We start from the raw sequence: 17,392 nt of genomic DNA, 5'->3' as shown, positions 1-17,392 counted from the left end.
CTTTCTAGATGAATGCTTTTTAGCCTTTGTTAGTACATGATTTTGCAAGTTGTATCTGTGGTGCAATCGGTTAGCGCATTCGGCTGTTAACCGAAAGGCAGGTGGTTCAATATCACCCGGGGACGTAATTGACCTTGTGATCAAATTTTGCTGATCTTTAAGTAGACAAGTCAAAATTTCAAACCACCTCTTATAGTGTAGGGTACCTGGCCTTCTCTGATGCAATCAGAGTCAGATTTGATTAAGTCATTTTATAAAAAACAGGAAGCACAATTTAGCATGGGGTTGCAGAGAAAAAAAATTATGCAGGCAGAGAAATCCAATTGAGTGATTAATCAGCTCTCCATTTTATGGCTTTATTTTTATGCTAACACATTTGCTCTCTGAAAAGTGTCCACAAAGCCAAGTCTCTGATTAACACCTTTGTAGGAATGGTTTTTCACCTATTACTGATTAAAACTTGCTTCATTGGAAAGGCAGCAAGATGCATCCTCATTACAATGTTCACTGAAATAATACAGGTTGACACCAGGAAACATAAACCTCACTGCATCCTTGCTGCTTTCTCTAGTGGGAATCTGTTTAATGTGAAAACCAGGTGATATCTAATCAGCACACAGGTAAGAAGTTAAGAAAATCTTTCTTTAAGGGTGAAGATGTTTCTCACAAAATCGTTGCCCCAATGCATCATTGAAATTCAAGATGGAAAGATGATTTTGAAATATCAATTGTTCATTTTGCATTGCTCTTCTGGTGACAATGTAGCTTGTTTTTGTCAATTACCATTTCAGTAATAGGGTAAAGAAAATTAAGTGGATTTCTGAAAGAAAACAATGCTGTCAATATACTATTAAAACAAATTAAAATGTTAAAAGTTATTGTACTTTAAGTAAAAATAAAAGAGTCAAAATATCAATTCCAGTTCTGGAAGAATTTAATTAACAATAAATTAAGTGCACATAGCAAAGGATGGTTTCGATCCACCGACCTCTGGGTTATGGGCCCAGCACGCTTCCGCTGCGCCACTCTGCTGCTCATGTAAGTGTCAGAGATCCTGAAGTACTCACTCATCATGTGAAAGTACCAATGTGTTTCTTCGTTGGTCAATGGAAGAAAAATCTTGCAAAACTCTCCAGATTATTGCCTTTTTAACCTTTTTCTAGGAAACTTTCTAGATGAATGCTTTTTAGCCTTTGTCAGTAAATGCTTTTGCAAGCTGTCTCTGTGGGGCAATCGGTTAGCGCATTCGGCTGTTAACCGAAAGGTTGGTGGTTCAATCCCACCCGGAGACGTAATTGACCTTGTGATCAAATTTTGCTGATCTTTAAGTAGACAAGTCAAAATTTCAAACCACCTCTTATGGTGTAGGGTACCTGGCCTTCTCTGATGCAATCAGAGTCATATTTGATTAAGTCATTTTATAAAAAACAGGAAGCACAATTTAGCATGGGGTTGCAGAGAAAAAAAATTATGCAGGCAGAGAAATCCAATTGAGTGATTAATCAGCTCTCCATTTTATGGCTTTATTTTTATGCTAACACATTTGCTCTCTGAAAAGTGTCCACAAAGCCAAGTCTCTGATTAACACCTTTGTAGGAATGGTTTTTCACCTATTACTGATTAAAACTTGCTTCATTGGAAAGGCAGCAAGATGCATCCTCATTACAATGTCCACTGAAATAATACAGGTTGACACCAGGAAACATAAACCTCACTGCATCCTTGCTGCTTTCTCAAGTGGGAATCTGTTTAATGTGAAAACCAGGTGATATCTAATCAGCACACAGGTAAGAAGTTAAGAAAATCTTTCTTTAAGGGTGAAGATGTTTCTCACAAAATCGTTGCCCCAATGCATCATTGAAATTCAAGATGGAAAGATGATTTTGAAATATCAATTGTACATTTTGCATTGCTCTTCTGGTGACAATGTAGCTTGTTTTTGTCAATTACCATTTCAGTAATAGGGTAAAGAAAATTAAGTGGATTTCTGAAAGAAAACAATGCTGTCAATATACTATTAAAACAAATTAAAATGTTAAAAGTTATTGTACTTTAAGTAAAAATAAAAGAGTCAAAATATCAATTCCAGTTTTGGAAGAATTTAATTAACAAAAAAATAAGTGCACATAGCAGAGGATGGTTTCGATCCACCGACCTCTGGGTTATGGGCCCAGCACGCTTCCGCTGCGCCACTCTGCTGCTCATGTAAGTGCCAGAGATCCTGAAGTACTTACTCATCATGTGAAAGTACCAATGTGTTTCTTCGTTGGTCAATGGAAGAAAAATCTTGCAAAACTCTCCAGATTATTGCCTTTTTAACCTTTTTCTAGGAAACTTTCTAGATGAATGCTTTTTAGCCTTTGTTAGTACATGATTTTGCAAGTTGTATCTGTGGTGCAATCGGTTAGCGCATTCGGCTGTTAACCGAAAGGCTGGTGGTTCGATATCAGCCGGGGACGTAATTGACCTTGTGATCAAATTTTGCTGATCTTTAAGTAGACAAGTCAAAATTTCAAACCACCTCTTATAGTGTAGGGTACCTGGCCTTCTCTGATGCAATCAGAGTCAGATTTGATTAAGTCATTTTATAAAAAACAGGAAGCACAATTTAGCATGGGGTTGCAGAGAAAAAAAATTATGCAGGCAGAGAAATCCAATTGAGTGATTAATCAGCTCTCCATTTTATGGCTTTATTTTTATGCTAACACATTTGCTCTCTGAAAAGTGTGCACAAAGCCAAGTCTCTGATTAACACCTTTGTAGGAATGTTTTTTCACCTATTACTGATTAAAACTTGCTTCATTGGAAAGGCAGCAAGATGCATCCTCATTACAATGTCCACTGAAATAATACAGGTTGACACCAGGAAACATAAACCTCACTGCATCCTTGCTGCTTTCTCAAGTGGGAATCTGTTTAATGTGAAAACCAGGTGATATCTAATCAGCACACAGGTAAGAAGTTAAGAAAATCTTTCTTTAAGGGTGAAGATGTTTCTCACAAAATCGTTGCCCCAATGCATCATTGAAATTCAAGATGGAAAGATGATTTTGAAATATCAATTGTACATTTTGCATTGCTCTTCTGGTGACAATGTAGCTTGTTTTTGTCAATTACCATTTCAGTAATAGGGTACAGAAAATTAAGTGGATTTCTGAAAGAATACAATGCTGTCAATATACTATTAAAACAAATTAAAATGTTAAAAGTTATTGTACTTTAAGTAAAAATAAAAGAGTCAAAATATCAATTCCAGTTTTGGAAGAATTTAATTAACAAAAAAATAAGTGCACATAGCAGTGGATGGTTTCGATCCACCGACCTCTGGGTTATGGGCCCAGCACGCTTCCGCTGCGCCACTCTGCTGCTCATGTAAGTGTCAGAGATCCTGAAGTACTCACTCATCATGTGAAAGTACCAATGTGTTTCTTCGTTGGTCAATGGAAGAAAAATCTTGCAAAACTCTCCAGATTATTGCCTTTTTAACCTTTTTCTAGGAAACTTTCTAGATGAATGCTTTTTAGCCTTTGTCAGTACAAGCTTTTGCAAGCTGTCTCTGTGGCGCAATCGGTTAGCGCATTCGGCTGTTAACCGAAAGGTTGGTGGTTCAATCCCACCCGGGGACGTAATTGACCTTGTGATCAAGTTTTGGTGATCTTTAAGTAGACAAGTCAAAATTTCAAACCACCTCTTATAGTGTAGGGTACCTGGCCTTCTCTGATGCAATCAGAGTCAGATTTGATTAAGTCATTTTATAAAAAACAGGAAGCACAATTTAGCATGGGGTTGCAGAGAAAAAAAATTATGCAGGCAGAGAAATCCAATTGAGTGATTAATCAGCTCTCCATTTTATGGCTTTATTTTTATGCTAACACATTTGCTCTCTGAAAAGTGTCCACAAAGCCAAGTCTCTGATTAACACCTTTGTAGGAATGTTTTTTCACCTATTACTGATTAAAACTTGCTTCATTGGAAAGGCAGCAAGATGCATCCTCATTACAATGTCCACTGAAATAATACAGGTTGACACCAGGAAACATAAACCTCACTGCATCCTTGCTGCTTTCTCAAGTGGGAATCTGTTTAATGTGAAAACCAGGTGATATCTAATCAGCACACAGGTAAGAAGTTAAGAAAATCTTTCTTTAAGGGTGAAGATGTTTCTCACAAAATCGTTGCCCCAATGCATCATTGAAATTCAAGATGGAAAGATGATTTTGAAATATCAATTGTACATTTTGCATTGCTCTTCTGGTGACAATGTAGCTTGTTTTTGTCAATTACCATTTCAGTAATAGGGTAAAGAAAATTAAGTGGATTTCTGAAAGAAAACAATGCTGTCAATATACTATTAAAACAAATTAAAATGTTAAAAGTTATTGTACTTTAAGTAAAAATAAAAGAGTCAAAATATCAATTCCAGTTTTGGAAGAATTTAATTAACAAAAAAATAAGTGCACATAGCAGAGGATGGTTTCGATCCACCGACCTCTGGGTTATGGGCCCAGCACGCTTCCGCTGCGCCACTCTGCTGCTCATGTAAGTGCCAGAGATCCTGAAGTACTTACTCATCATGTGAAAGTACCAATGTGTTTCTTCGTTGGTCAATGGAAGAAAAATCTTGCAAAACTCTCCAGATTATTGCCTTTTTAACCTTTTTCTAGGAAACTTTCTAGATGAATGCTTTTTAGCCTTTGTTAGTACATGATTTTGCAAGTTGTATCTGTGGTGCAATCGGTTAGCGCATTCGGCTGTTAACCGAAAGGCTGGTGGTTCGATATCAGCCGGGGACGTAATTGACCTTGTGATCAAATTTTGCTGATCTTTAAGTAGACAAGTCAAAATTTCAAACCACCTCTTATAGTGTAGGGTACCTGGCCTTCTCTGATGCAATCAGAGTCAGATTTGATTAAGTCATTTTATAAAAAACAGGAAGCACAATTTAGCATGGGGTTGCAGAGAAAAAAAATTATGCAGGCAGAGAAATCCAATTGAGTGATTAATCAGCTCTCCATTTTATGGCTTTATTTTTATGCTAACACATTTGCTCTCTGAAAAGTGTGCACAAAGCCAAGTCTCTGATTAACACCTTTGTAGGAATGTTTTTTCACCTATTACTGATTAAAACTTGCTTCATTGGAAAGGCAGCAAGATGCATCCTCATTACAATGTCCACTGAAATAATACAGGTTGACACCAGGAAACATAAACCTCACTGCATCCTTGCTGCTTTCTCAAGTGGGAATCTGTTTAATGTGAAAACCAGGTGATATCTAATCAGCACACAGGTAAGAAGTTAAGAAAATCTTTCTTTAAGGGTGAAGATGTTTCTCACAAAATCGTTGCCCCAATGCATCATTGAAATTCAAGATGGAAAGATGATTTTGAAATATCAATTGTACATTTTGCATTGCTCTTCTGGTGACAATGTAGCTTGTTTTTGTCAATTACCAGTTCAGTAATAGGGTAAAGAAAATTAAGTGGATTTCTGAAAGAAAACAATGCTGTCAATATACTATTAAAACAAATTAAAATGTTAAAAGTTATTGTACTTTAAGTAAAAATAAAAGAGTCAAAATATCAATTCCAGTTTTGGAAGAATTTAATTAACAAAAAAATAAGTGCACATAGCAGAGGATGGTTTCGATCCACCGACCTCTGGGTTATGGGCCCAGCACGCTTCCGCTGCGCCACTCTGCTGCTCATGTAAGTGTCAGAGATCCTGAAGTACTCACTCATCATGTGAAAGTACCAATGTGTTTCTTCGTTGGTCAATGGAAGAAAAATCTTGCAAAACTCTCCAGATTATTGCCTTTTTAACCTTTTTCTAGGAAACTTTCTAGATGAATGCTTTTTAGCCTTTGTCAATACATGCTTTTGCGAGCTGTCTCTGTGGCGCAATCAGTGAGCGCATTCGGCTGTTAACCGAAAGGTTGGTGGTTCAATCCCACCCGGGGACGTAATTGACCTTGTGATCAAATTTTGGTGATCTTTAAGTAGACAAGTCAAAATTTCAAACCACCTCTTATAGTGTAGGGTACCTGGCCTTCTCTGATGCAATCAGAGTCAGATTTGATTAAGTCATTCTATAAAAAACAGGAAGCACAATTTAGCATGGGGTTGCAGAGAAAAAAAATTATGCAGGCAGAGAAATCCAATTGAGTGATTAATCAGCTCTCCATTTTATGGCTTTATTTTTATGCTAACACATTTGCTCTCTGAAAAGTGTCCATAAAGCCAAGTCTCTGATTAACGCCTTTGTAGGAATGGTTTTTCACCTATTACTGATTAAAACTTGCTTCATTGGAAAGGCAGCAAGATGCATCCTCATTACGATGTCCACTGAAATAATACAGGTTGACACCAGGAAACATAAACCTCACTGCATCCTTGCTGCTTTCTCAAGTGGGAATCTGTTTAATGTGAAAACCAGGTGATATCTAATCAGCACACAGGTAAGAAGTTAAGAAAATCTTTCTTTAAGGGTGAAGATGTTTCTCACAAAATCGTTGCCCCAATGCATCATTGAAATTCAAGATGGAAAGATGATTTTGAAATATCAATTGTACATTTTGCATTGCTCTTCTGGTGACAATGTAGCTTGTTTTTGTCAATTACCATTTCAGTAATAGGGTACAGAAAATTAAGTGGATTTCTGAAAGAATACAATGCTGTCAATATACTATTAAAACAAATTAAAATGTTAAAAGTTATTGTACTTTAAGTAAAAATAAAAGAGTCAAAATATCAATTCCAGTTTTGGAAGAATTTAATTAACAAAAAAATAAGTGCACATAGCAGAGGATGGTTTCGATCCACCGACCTCTGGGTTATGGGCCCAGCACGCTTCCGCTGCGCCACTCTGCTGCTCATGTAAATGTCAGAGATCCTGAAGTACTCACTCATCATGTGAAAGTACCAATGTGTTTCTTCGTTGGTCAATGGAAGAAAAATCTTGCAAAACTCTCCAGATTATTGCCTTTTTAACCTTTTTCTAGGAAACTTTCTAGATGAATGCTTTTTAGCCTTTGTCAGTACATGCTTTTGCAAGCTGTCTCTGTGGCGCAATCGGTTAGCGCATTCGGCTGTTAACCGAAAGGTTGGTGGTTCAATCCCACCCGGGGACGTAATTGACCTTGTGATCAAGTTTTGGTGATCTTTAAGTAGACAAGTCAAAATTTCAAACCACCTCTTATAGTGTAGGGTACCTGGCCTTCTCTGATGCAATCAGAGTCAGATTTGATTAAGTCATTTTATAAAAACAGGAAGCACAATTTAGCATGGGGTTGCAGAGAAAAAAAATTATGCAGGCAGAGAAATCCAATTGAGTGATTAATCAGCTCTCCATTTTATGGCTTTATTTTTATGCTAACACATTTGCTCTCTGAAAAGTGTCCACAAAGCCAAGTCTCTGATTAACACCTTTGTAGGAATGTTTTTTCACCTATTACTGATTAAAACTTGCTTCATTGGAAAGGCAGCAAGATGCATCCTCATTACAATGTCCACTGAAATAATACAGGTTGACACCAGGAAACATAAACCTCACTGCATCCTTGCTGCTTTCTCAAGTGGGAATCTGTTTAATGTGAAAACCAGGTGATATCTAATCAGCACACAGGTAAGAAGTTAAGAAAATCTTTCTTTAAGGGTGAAGATGTTTCTCACAAAATCGTTGCCCCAATGCATCATTGAAATTCAAGATGGAAAGATGATTTTGAAATATCAATTGTACATTTTGCATTGCTCTTCTGGTGACAATGTAGCTTGTTTTTGTCAATTACCATTTCAGTAATAGGGTAAAGAAAATTAAGTGGATTTCTGAAAGAAAACAATGCTGTCAATATACTATTAAAACAAATTAAAATGTTAAAAGTTATTGTACTTTAAGTAAAAATAAAAGAGTCAAAATATCAATTCCAGTTTTGGAAGAATTTAATTAACAAAAAAATAAGTGCACATAGCAGAGGATGGTTTCGATCCACCGACCTCTGGGTTATGGGCTCAGCACGCTTCCGCTGCGCCACTCTGCTGCGCATGTAAGTGTCAGAGATCCTGAAGTACTTACTCATCATGTGAAAGTACCAATGTGTTTCTTCGTTGGTCAATGGAAGAAAAATCTTGCAAAACTCTCCAGATTATTGCCTTTTTAAACTTTTTCTAGGAAACTTTCTAGATGAATGCTTTTTAGCCTTTGTTAGTACATGATTTTGCAAGTTGTATCTGTGGTGCAATCGGTTAGCGCATTCGGCTGTTAACCGAAAGGCTGGTGGTTCGATATCACCCGGGGACGTAATTGACCTTGTGATCAAATTTTGCTGATCTTTAAGTAGACAAGTCAAAATTTCAAACCACCTCTTATAGTGTAGGGTACCTGGCCTTCTCTGATGCAATCAGAGTCAGATTTGATTAAGTCATTTTATAAAAAACAGGAAGCACAATTTAGCATGGGGTTGCAGAGAAAAAAAATTATGCAGGCAGAGAAATCCAATTGAGTGATTAATCAGCTCTCCATTTTATGGCTTTATTTTTATGCTAACACATTTGCTCTCTGAAAAGTATCCACAAAGCCAAGTCTCTGATTAACACCTTTGTAGGAATGTTTTTTCACCTATTACTGATTAAAACTTGCTTCATTGGAAAGGCAGCAAGATGCATCCTCATTACAATGTCCACTGAAATAATACAGGTTGACACCAGGAAACATAAACCTCACTGCATACTTGCTGCTTTCTCAAGTGGGAATCTGTTTAATGTGAAAACCAGGTGATATCTAATCAGCACACAGGTAAGAAGTTAAGAAAATCTTTCTTTAAGGGTGAAGATGTTTCTCACAAAATCGTTGCCCCAATGCATCATTGAAATTCAAGATGGAAAGATGATTTTGAAATATCAATTGTACATTTTGCATTGCTCTTCTGGTGACAATGTAGCTTGTTTTTGTCAATTACCATTTCAGTAATAGGGTAAAGAAAATTAAGTGGATTTCTGAAAGAAAACAATGCTGTCAATATACTATTAAAACAAATTAAAATGTTAAAAGTTATTGTACTTTAAGTAAAAATAAAAGAGTCAAAATATCAATTCCAGTTTTGGAAGAATTTAATTAACAAAAAAATAAGTGCACATAGCAGAGGATGGTTTCGATCCACTGACCTCTGGGTTATGGGCCTAGCACGCTTCCGCTGCGCCACTCTGCTGCTCATGTAAGTGTCAGAGATCCTGAAGTACTCACTCATCATGTGAAAGTACCAATGTGTTTCTTCGTTGGTCAATGGAAGAAAAATCTTGCAAAACTCTCCAGATTATTGCCTTTTTAACCTTTTTCTAGGAAACTTTCTAGATGAATGCTTTTTAGCCTTTGCCAGTACATGCTTTTGCAAGCTGTCTCTGTGGCGCAACCAGTTAGCGCATTCGGCTGTTAACCGAAAGGTTGGTGGTTCAATCCCACCCGGGGACATAATTGACCTTGTGATCAAATTTTGGTGATCTTTAAGTAGACAAGTCAAAATTTCAAACCACCTCTTATAGTGTAGGGTACCTGGCCTTCTCTGATGCAATCAGAGTCAGATTTGATTAAGTCATTTTATAAAAAACAGGAAGCACAATTTAGCATGGGGTTGCAGAGAAAAAAAATTATGCAGGCAGAGAAATCCAATTGAGTGATTAATCAGCTCTCCATTTTATGGCTTTATTTTTATGCTAACACATTTGCTCTCTGAAAAGTGTCCACAAAGCCAAGTCTCTGATTAACACCTTTGTAGGAATGGTTTTTCACCTATTACTGATTAAAACTTGCTTCATTGGAAAGGCAGCAAGATGCATCCTCATTACAATGTCCACTGAAATAATACAGGTTGACACCAGGAAACATAAACCTCACTGCATCCTTGCTGCTTTCTCAAGTGGGAATCTGTTTAATGTGAAAACCAGGTGATATCTAATCAGCACACAGGTAAGAAGTTAAGAAAATCTTTCTTTAAGGGTGAAGATGTTTCTCACAAAATCGTTGCCCCAATGCATCATTGAAATTCAAGATGGAAAGATGATTTTGAAATATCAATTGTACATTTTGCATTGCTCTTCTGGTGACAATGTAGCTTGTTTTTGTCAATTACCATTTCAGTAATAGGGTAAAAAAAATTAAGTGGATTTCTGAAAGAAAACAATGCTGTCAATATACTATTAAAACAAATTAAAATGTTAAAAGTTATTGTACTTTAAGTAAAAATAAAAGAGTCAAAATATCAATTCCAGTTTTGGAAGAATTTAATTAACAAAAAAATAAGTGCACATAGCAGAGGATGGTTTCGATCCACCGACCTCTGGGTTATGGGCCCAGCACGCTTCCGCTGCGCCACTCTGCTGCTCATGTAAGTGTCAGAGATCCTGAAGAACTCACTCATCATGTGAAAGTACCAATGTGTTTCTTCGTTGGTCAATGGAAGAAAAATCTTGCAAAACTCTCCAGATTATTGCCTTTTTAACCTTTTTCTAGGAAACTTTCTAGATGAATGCTTTTTAGCCTTTGTCAGTACATGCTTTTGCAAGCTGTCTCTGTGGCGAAATCAGTTAGCGCATTTGGCTGTTAACCGAAAGGTTGGTGGTTCAATCCCACCCGGGGACGTAATTGACCTTGTGATCAAATTTTGGTGATCTTTAAGTAGACAAGTCAAAATTTCAAACCACCTCTTATAGTGTAGGGTACCTGGCCTTCTCTGATGCAATCAGAGTCAGATTTGATTAAGTCATTTTATAAAAAACAGGAAGCACAATTTAGCATGGGGTTGCAGAGAAAAAAAATTATGCAGGCAGAGAAATCCAATTGAGTGATTAATCAGCTCTCCATTTTATGGCTTTATTTTTATGCTAACACATTTGCTCTCTGAAAAGTGTCCACAAAGCCATGTCTCTGATTAACACCTTTGTAGGAATGGTTTTTCACCTATTACTGATTAAAACTTGCTTCATTGGAAAGGCAGCAAGATGCATCCTCATTACAATGTCCACTGAAATAATACAGGTTGACACCAGGAAACATAAACCTCACTGCATCCTTGCTGCTTTCTCAAGTGGGAATTTATTTAATGTGAAAACCAGGTGATATCTAATCAGCACACAGGTAAGAAGTTAAGAAAATCTTTCTTTAAGGGTGAAGATGTTTCTCACAAAATCGTTGCCCCAATGCATCATTGAAATTCAAGATGGAAAGATGATTTTGAAATATCAATTGTACATTTTGCATTGCTCTTCTGGTGACAATGTAGCTTGTTTTTGTCAATTACCATTTCAGTAATAGGGTAAAAAAAATTAAGTGGATTTCTGAAAGAAAACAATGCTGTCAATATACTATTAAAACAAATTAAAATGTTAAAAGTTATTGTACTTTAAGTAAAAATAAAAGAGTCAAAATATCAATTCCAGTTTTGGAAGAATTTAATTAACAAAAAAATAAGTGCACATAGCAGAGGATGGTTTCGATCCACCGACCTCTGGGTTATGGGCCCAGCACGCTTCCGCTGCACCACTCTGCTGCTCATGTAAGTGTCAGAGATCCTGAAGTACTCACTCATCATGTGAAAGTACCAATGTGTTTCTTCGTTGGTCAATGGAAGAAAAATCTTGCAAAACTCTCCAGATTATTGCCTTTTTAACCTTTTTCTAGGAAACTTTCTAGATGAATGCTTTTTAGCCTTTGTCAGTACATGCTTTTGCAAGCTGTCTCTGTGGCGCAATCGGTTAGCGCATTCGGCTGTTAACCGAAAGGTTGGTGGTTCAATCCCACCCGGGGACGTAATTGACCTTGTGATCAAATTTTGGTGATCTTTAAGTAGACAAGTCAAAATTTCAAACCACCTCTTATAGTGTAGGGTACCTGGCCTTCTCTGATGCAGTCAGATTTGATTAAGTCATTTTATAAAAAACAGGAAGCACAATTTAGCATGGGGTTGCAGAGAAAAAAAATTATGCAGGCAGAGAAATCCAATTGAGTGATTAATCAGCTCTCCATTTTATGGCTTTATTTTTATGCTAACACATTTGCTCTCTGAAAAGTGTCCACAAAGCCAAGTCTCTGATTAACACCTTTGTAGGAATGGTTTTTCACCTATTACTGATTAAAACTTGCTTCATTGGAAAGGCAGCAAGATGCATCCTCATTACAATGTCCACTGAAATAATACAGGTTGACACCAGGAAACATAAACCTCACTGCATCCTTGCTGCTTTCTCAAGTGGGAATCTGTTTAATGTGAAAACCAGGTGATATCTAATCAGCACACAGGTAAGAAGTTAAGAATATCTTTCTTTAAGGGTGAAGATGTTTCTCACAAAATCGTTGCCCCAATGCATCATTGAAATTCAAGATGGAAAGATGATTTTGAAATATCAATTGTACATTTTGCATTGCTCTTCTGGTGACAATGTAGATTGTTTTTGTCAATTACCATTTCAGTAATAGGGTAAAGAAAATTAAGTGGATTTCTGAAAGAAAACAATGCTGTCAATATACTATTAAAACAAATTAAAATGTTAAAAGTTATTGTACTTTAAGTAAAAATAAAAGAGTCAAAATATCAATTCCAGTTTTGGAAGAATTTAATTAACAAAAAAATAAGTGCACATAGCAGAGGATGGTTTCGATCCACCGACCTCTGGGTTATGGGCCCAGCACGCTTCCGCTGCGCCACTCTGCTGCTCATGTAAGTGCCAGAGATCCTGAAGTACTTACTCATCATGTGAAAGTACCAATGTGTTTCTTCGTTGGTCAATGGAAGAAAAATCTTGCAAAACTCTCCAGATTATTGCCTTTTTAACCTTTTTCTAGGAAACTTTCTAGATGAATGCTTTTTAGCCTTTGTTAGTACATGATTTTGCAAGTTGTATCTGTGGTGCAATCGGTTAGCGCATTCGGCTGTTAACCGAAAGGCTGGTGGTTCAATATCACTCGGGGACGTAATTGACCTTGTGATCAAATTTTGCTGATCTTTAAGTAGACAAGTCAAAATTTCAAACCACCTCTTATAGTGTAGGGTACCTGGCCTTCTCTGATGCAATCAGAGTCAGATTTGATTAAGTCATTTTATAAAAAACAGGAAGCACAATTTAGCATGGGGTTGCAGAGAAAAAAAATTATGCAGGCAGAGAAATCCAATTGAGTGATTAATCAGCTCTCCATTTTATGGCTTTATTTTTATGCTAACACATTTGCTCTCTGAAAAGTGTCCACAAAGCCAAGTCTCTGATTAACACCTTTGTAGGAATGTTTTTTCACCTATTACTGATTAAAACTTGCTTCATTGGAAAGGCAGCAAGATGCATCCTCATTACAATGTCCACTGAAATAATACAGGTTGACACCAGGAAACATAAACCTCACTGCATCCTTGCTGCTTTCTCAAGTGGGAATCTGTTTAATGTGAAAACCAGGTGATATCTAATCAGCACACAGGTAAGAAGTTAAGAAAATCTTTCTTTAAGGGTGAAGATGTTTCTCACAAAATCGTTGCCCCAATGCATCATTGAAATTCAAGATGGAAAGATGATTTTGAAATATCAATTGTACATTTTGCATTGCTCTTCTGGTGACAATGTAGCTTGTTTTTGTCAATTACCATTTCAGTAATAGGGTAAAGAAAATTAAGTGGATTTCTGAAAGAAAACAATGCTGTCAATATACTATTAAAACAAATTAAAATGTTAAAAGTTATTGTACTTTAAGTAAAAATAAAAGAGTCAAAATATCAATTCCAGTTTTGGAAGAATTTAATTAACAAAAAAATAAGTGCACATAGCAGAGGATGGTTTCGATCCACCGACCTCTGGGTTATGGGCTCAGCACGCTTCCGCTGCGCCACTCTGCTGCTCATGTAAGTGTCAGAGATCCTGAAGTACTTACTCATCATGTGAAAGTACCAATGTGTTTCTTCGTTGGTCAATGGAAGAAAAATCTTGCAAAACTCTCCAGATTATTGCCTTTTTAAACTTTTTCTAGGAAACTTTCTAGAGGAATGCTTTTTAGCCTTTGTTAGTACATGATTTTGCAAGTTGTATCTGTGGTGCAATCGGTTAGCGCATTCGGCTGTTAACCGAAAGGCTGGTGGTTCGATATCACCCGGGGACGTAATTGACCTTGTGATCAAATTTTGCTGATCTTTAAGTAGACAAGTCAAAATTTCAAACCACCTCTTATAGTGTAGGGTACCTGGCCTTCTCTGATGCAATCAGAGTCAGATTTGATTAAGTCATTTTATAAAAAACAGGAAGCACAATTTAGCATGGGGTTGCAGAGAAAAAAAATTATGCAGGCAGAGAAATCCAATTGAGTGATTAATCAGCTCTCCATTTTATGGCTTTATTTTTATGCTAACACATTTGCTCTCTGAAAAGTATCCACAAAGCCAAGTCTCTGATTAACACCTTTGTAGGAATGTTTTTTCACCTATTACTGATTAAAACTTGCTTCATTGGAAAGGCAGCAAGATGCATCCTCATTACAATGTCCACTGAAATAATACAGGTTGACACCAGGAAACATAAACCTCACTGCATACTTGCTGCTTTCTCAAGTGGGAATCTGTTTAATGTGAAAACCAGGTGATATCTAATCAGCACACAGGTAAGAAGTTAAGAAAATCTTTCTTTAAGGGTGAAGATGTTTCTCACAAAATCGTTGCCCCAATGCATCATTGAAATTCAAGATGGAAAGATGATTTTGAAATATCAATTGTACATTTTGCATTGCTCTTCTGGTGACAATGTAGCTTGTTTTTGTCAATTACCATTTCAGTAATAGGGTAAAGAAAATTAAGTGGATTTCTGAAAGAAAACAATGCTGTCAATATACTATTAAAACAAATTAAAATGTTAAAAGTTATTGTACTTTAAGTAAAAATAAAAGAGTCAAAATATCAATTCCAGTTTTGGAAGAATTTAATTAACAAAAAAATAAGTGCACATAGCAGAGGATGGTTTCGATCCACTGACCTCTGGGTTATGGGCCTAGCACGCTTCCGCTGCGCCACTCTGCTGCTCATGTAAGTGTCAGAGATCCTGAAGTACTCACTCATCATGTGAAAGTACCAATGTGATTCTTCGTTGGTCAATGGAAGAAAAATCTTGCAAAACTCTCCAGATTATTGCCTTTTTAACCTTTTTCTAGGAAACTTTCTAGATGAATGCTTTTTAGCCTTTGCCAGTACATGCTTTTGCAAGCTGTCTCTGTGGCGCAACCAGTTAGCGCATTCGGCTGTTAACCGAAAGGTTGGTGGTTCAATCCCACCCGGGGACATAATTGACCTTGTGATCAAATGTTGGTGATCTTTAAGTAGACAAGTCAAAATTTCAAACCACCTCTTATAGTGTAGGGTACCTGGCCTTCTCTGATGCAATCAGAGTCAGATTTGATTAAGTCATTTTATAAAAAACAGGAAGCACAATTTAGCATGGGGTTGCAGAGAAAAAAAATTATGCAGGCAGAGAAATCCAATTGAGTGATTAATCAGCTCTCCATTTTATGGCTTTATTTTTATGCTAACACATTTGCTCTCTGAAAGGTGTCCACAAAGCCAAGTCTCTGATTAACACCTTTGTAGGAATGGTTTTTCACCTATTACTGATTAAAACTTGCTTCATTGGAAAGGCAGCAAGATGCATCCTCATTACAATGTCCACTGAAATAATACAGGTTGACACCAGGAAACATAAACCTCACTGCATCCTTGCTGCTTTCTCAAGTGGGAATCTGTTTAATGTGAAAACCAGGTGATATCTAATCAGCACACAGGTAAGAAGTTAAGAAAATCTTTCTTTAAGGGTGAAGATGTTTCTCACAAAATCGTTGCCCCAATGCATCATTGAAATTCAAGATGGAAAGATGATTTTGAAATATCAATTGTACATTTTGCATTGCTCTTCTGGTGACAATGTAGCTTGTTTTTGTCAATTACCATTTCAGTAATAGGGTAAAGAAAATTAAGTGGATTTCTGAAAGAAAACAATGCTGTCAATATACTATTAAAACAAATTAAAATGTTAAAAGTTATTGTACTTTAAGTAAAAATAAAAGAGTCAAAATATCAATTCCAGTTTTGGAAGAATTTAATTAACAAAAAAATAAGTGCACATAGCAGAGGATGGTTTCGATCCACCGACCTCTGGGTTATGGGCCCTGCACGCTTCCGCTGCGCCACTCTGCTGCTCAGGTAAGTGTCAGAGATCCTGAAGAACTCACTCATCATGTGAAAGTACCAATGTGTTTCTTCGTTGGTCAATGGAAGAAAAATCTTGCAAAACTCTCCAGATTATTGCCTTTTTAACCTTTTTCTAGGAAACTTTCTAGATGAATGCTTTTTAGCCTTTGTCAGTACATGCTTTTGCAAGCTGTCTCTGTGGCGAAATCAGTTAGCGCATTTGGCTGTTAACCGAAAGGTTGGTGGCTCAATCCCACCCGGGGACGTAATTGACCTTGTGATCAAATTTTGGTGATCTTTAAGTAGACAAGTCAAAATTTCAAACCACCTCTTATAGTGTAGGGTACCTGGCCTTCTCTGATGCAATCAGAGTCAGATTTGATTAAGTCATTTTATAAAAAACAGGAAGCACAATTTAGCATGGGGTTGCAGAGAAAAAAAATTATGCAGGCAGAGAAATCCAATTGAGTGATTAATCAGCTCTCCATTTTATGGCTTTATTTTTATGCTAACACATTTGCTCTCTGAAAAGTGTCCACAAAGCCATGTCTCTGATTAACACCTTTGTAGGAATGGTTTTTCACCTATTACTGATTAAAACTTGCTTCATTGGAAAGGCAGCAAGATGCATCCTCATTACAATGTCCACTGAAATAATACAGGTTGACACCAGGAAACATAAACCTCACTGCATCCTTGCTGCTTTCTCAAGTGGGAATCTGTTTAATGTGAAAACCAGGTGATATCTAATCAGCACACAGGTAAGAAGTTAAGAAAATCTTTCTTTAAGGGTGAAGATGTTTCTCACAAAATCGTTGCCCCAATGCATCATTGAAATTCAAGATGGAAAGATGATTTTGAAATATCAATTGTACATTTTGCATTGCTCTTCTGGTGACAATGTAGCTTGTTTTTGTCAATTACCATTTCAGTAATAGGGTAAAAAAAATTAAGTGGATTTCTGAAAGAAAACAATGCTGTCAATATACTATTAAAACAAATTAAAATGTTAAAAGTTATTGTACTTTAAGTAAAAATAAAAGAGTCAAAATATCAATTCCAGTTTTGGAAGAATTTAATTAACAAAAAAATAAGTGCACATAGCAGAGGATGGTTTCGATCCACCGACCTCTGGGCCCAGCACGCTTCCGCTGCGCCACTCTGCTGCTCATGTAAGTGTCAGAGATCCTGAAGTACTCACT

At 36.7% G+C, this 17,392-nt stretch overlaps 10 non-coding genes across 10 annotated transcripts; 4 read left to right on the top strand and 6 right to left on the bottom strand.

Annotated features, from left to right (window-relative positions):
• Positions 1-2,127: 2,127 nt before the first annotated feature.
• On the bottom strand, positions 2,128-2,199 carry TRNAM-CAU (transfer RNA methionine (anticodon CAU)). Its single transcript has one exon. It is a non-coding gene; the product is annotated as a tRNA-Met (tRNA).
• Positions 2,200-3,552: 1,353 nt separating this feature from the next.
• On the top strand, positions 3,553-3,626 carry TRNAN-GUU (transfer RNA asparagine (anticodon GUU)). The gene has a single exon. It is a non-coding gene; the product is annotated as a tRNA-Asn (tRNA).
• An 835-nt stretch (positions 3,627-4,461) lies between these two features.
• Positions 4,462-4,533, bottom strand: TRNAM-CAU (transfer RNA methionine (anticodon CAU)). The gene has a single exon. It is a non-coding gene; the product is annotated as a tRNA-Met (tRNA).
• A 1,095-nt stretch (positions 4,534-5,628) lies between these two features.
• TRNAM-CAU (transfer RNA methionine (anticodon CAU)) lies at positions 5,629-5,700 on the bottom strand. The gene has a single exon. It is a non-coding gene; the product is annotated as a tRNA-Met (tRNA).
• Positions 5,701-5,886: 186 nt separating this feature from the next.
• Positions 5,887-5,960, top strand: TRNAN-GUU (transfer RNA asparagine (anticodon GUU)). Its single transcript has one exon. It is a non-coding gene; the product is annotated as a tRNA-Asn (tRNA).
• Positions 5,961-6,795: 835 nt separating this feature from the next.
• TRNAM-CAU (transfer RNA methionine (anticodon CAU)) lies at positions 6,796-6,867 on the bottom strand. The gene has a single exon. It is a non-coding gene; the product is annotated as a tRNA-Met (tRNA).
• A 186-nt stretch (positions 6,868-7,053) lies between these two features.
• On the top strand, positions 7,054-7,127 carry TRNAN-GUU (transfer RNA asparagine (anticodon GUU)). The gene has a single exon. It is a non-coding gene; the product is annotated as a tRNA-Asn (tRNA).
• Positions 7,128-10,295: 3,168 nt separating this feature from the next.
• TRNAM-CAU (transfer RNA methionine (anticodon CAU)) lies at positions 10,296-10,367 on the bottom strand. Its single transcript has one exon. It is a non-coding gene; the product is annotated as a tRNA-Met (tRNA).
• A 1,353-nt stretch (positions 10,368-11,720) lies between these two features.
• On the top strand, positions 11,721-11,794 carry TRNAN-GUU (transfer RNA asparagine (anticodon GUU)). The gene has a single exon. It is a non-coding gene; the product is annotated as a tRNA-Asn (tRNA).
• Positions 11,795-12,623: 829 nt separating this feature from the next.
• On the bottom strand, positions 12,624-12,695 carry TRNAM-CAU (transfer RNA methionine (anticodon CAU)). Its single transcript has one exon. It is a non-coding gene; the product is annotated as a tRNA-Met (tRNA).
• Positions 12,696-17,392: the final 4,697 nt, after the last annotated feature.

The sequence above is a fragment of the Pseudophryne corroboree genome, chromosome 4 (genome assembly GCF_028390025.1).
Source record: "Pseudophryne corroboree isolate aPseCor3 chromosome 4, aPseCor3.hap2, whole genome shotgun sequence".
Taxonomy (NCBI): domain Eukaryota; kingdom Metazoa; phylum Chordata; class Amphibia; order Anura; family Myobatrachidae; genus Pseudophryne; species Pseudophryne corroboree.
This window is presented reverse-complemented; position numbering and strand designations above follow the sequence as displayed.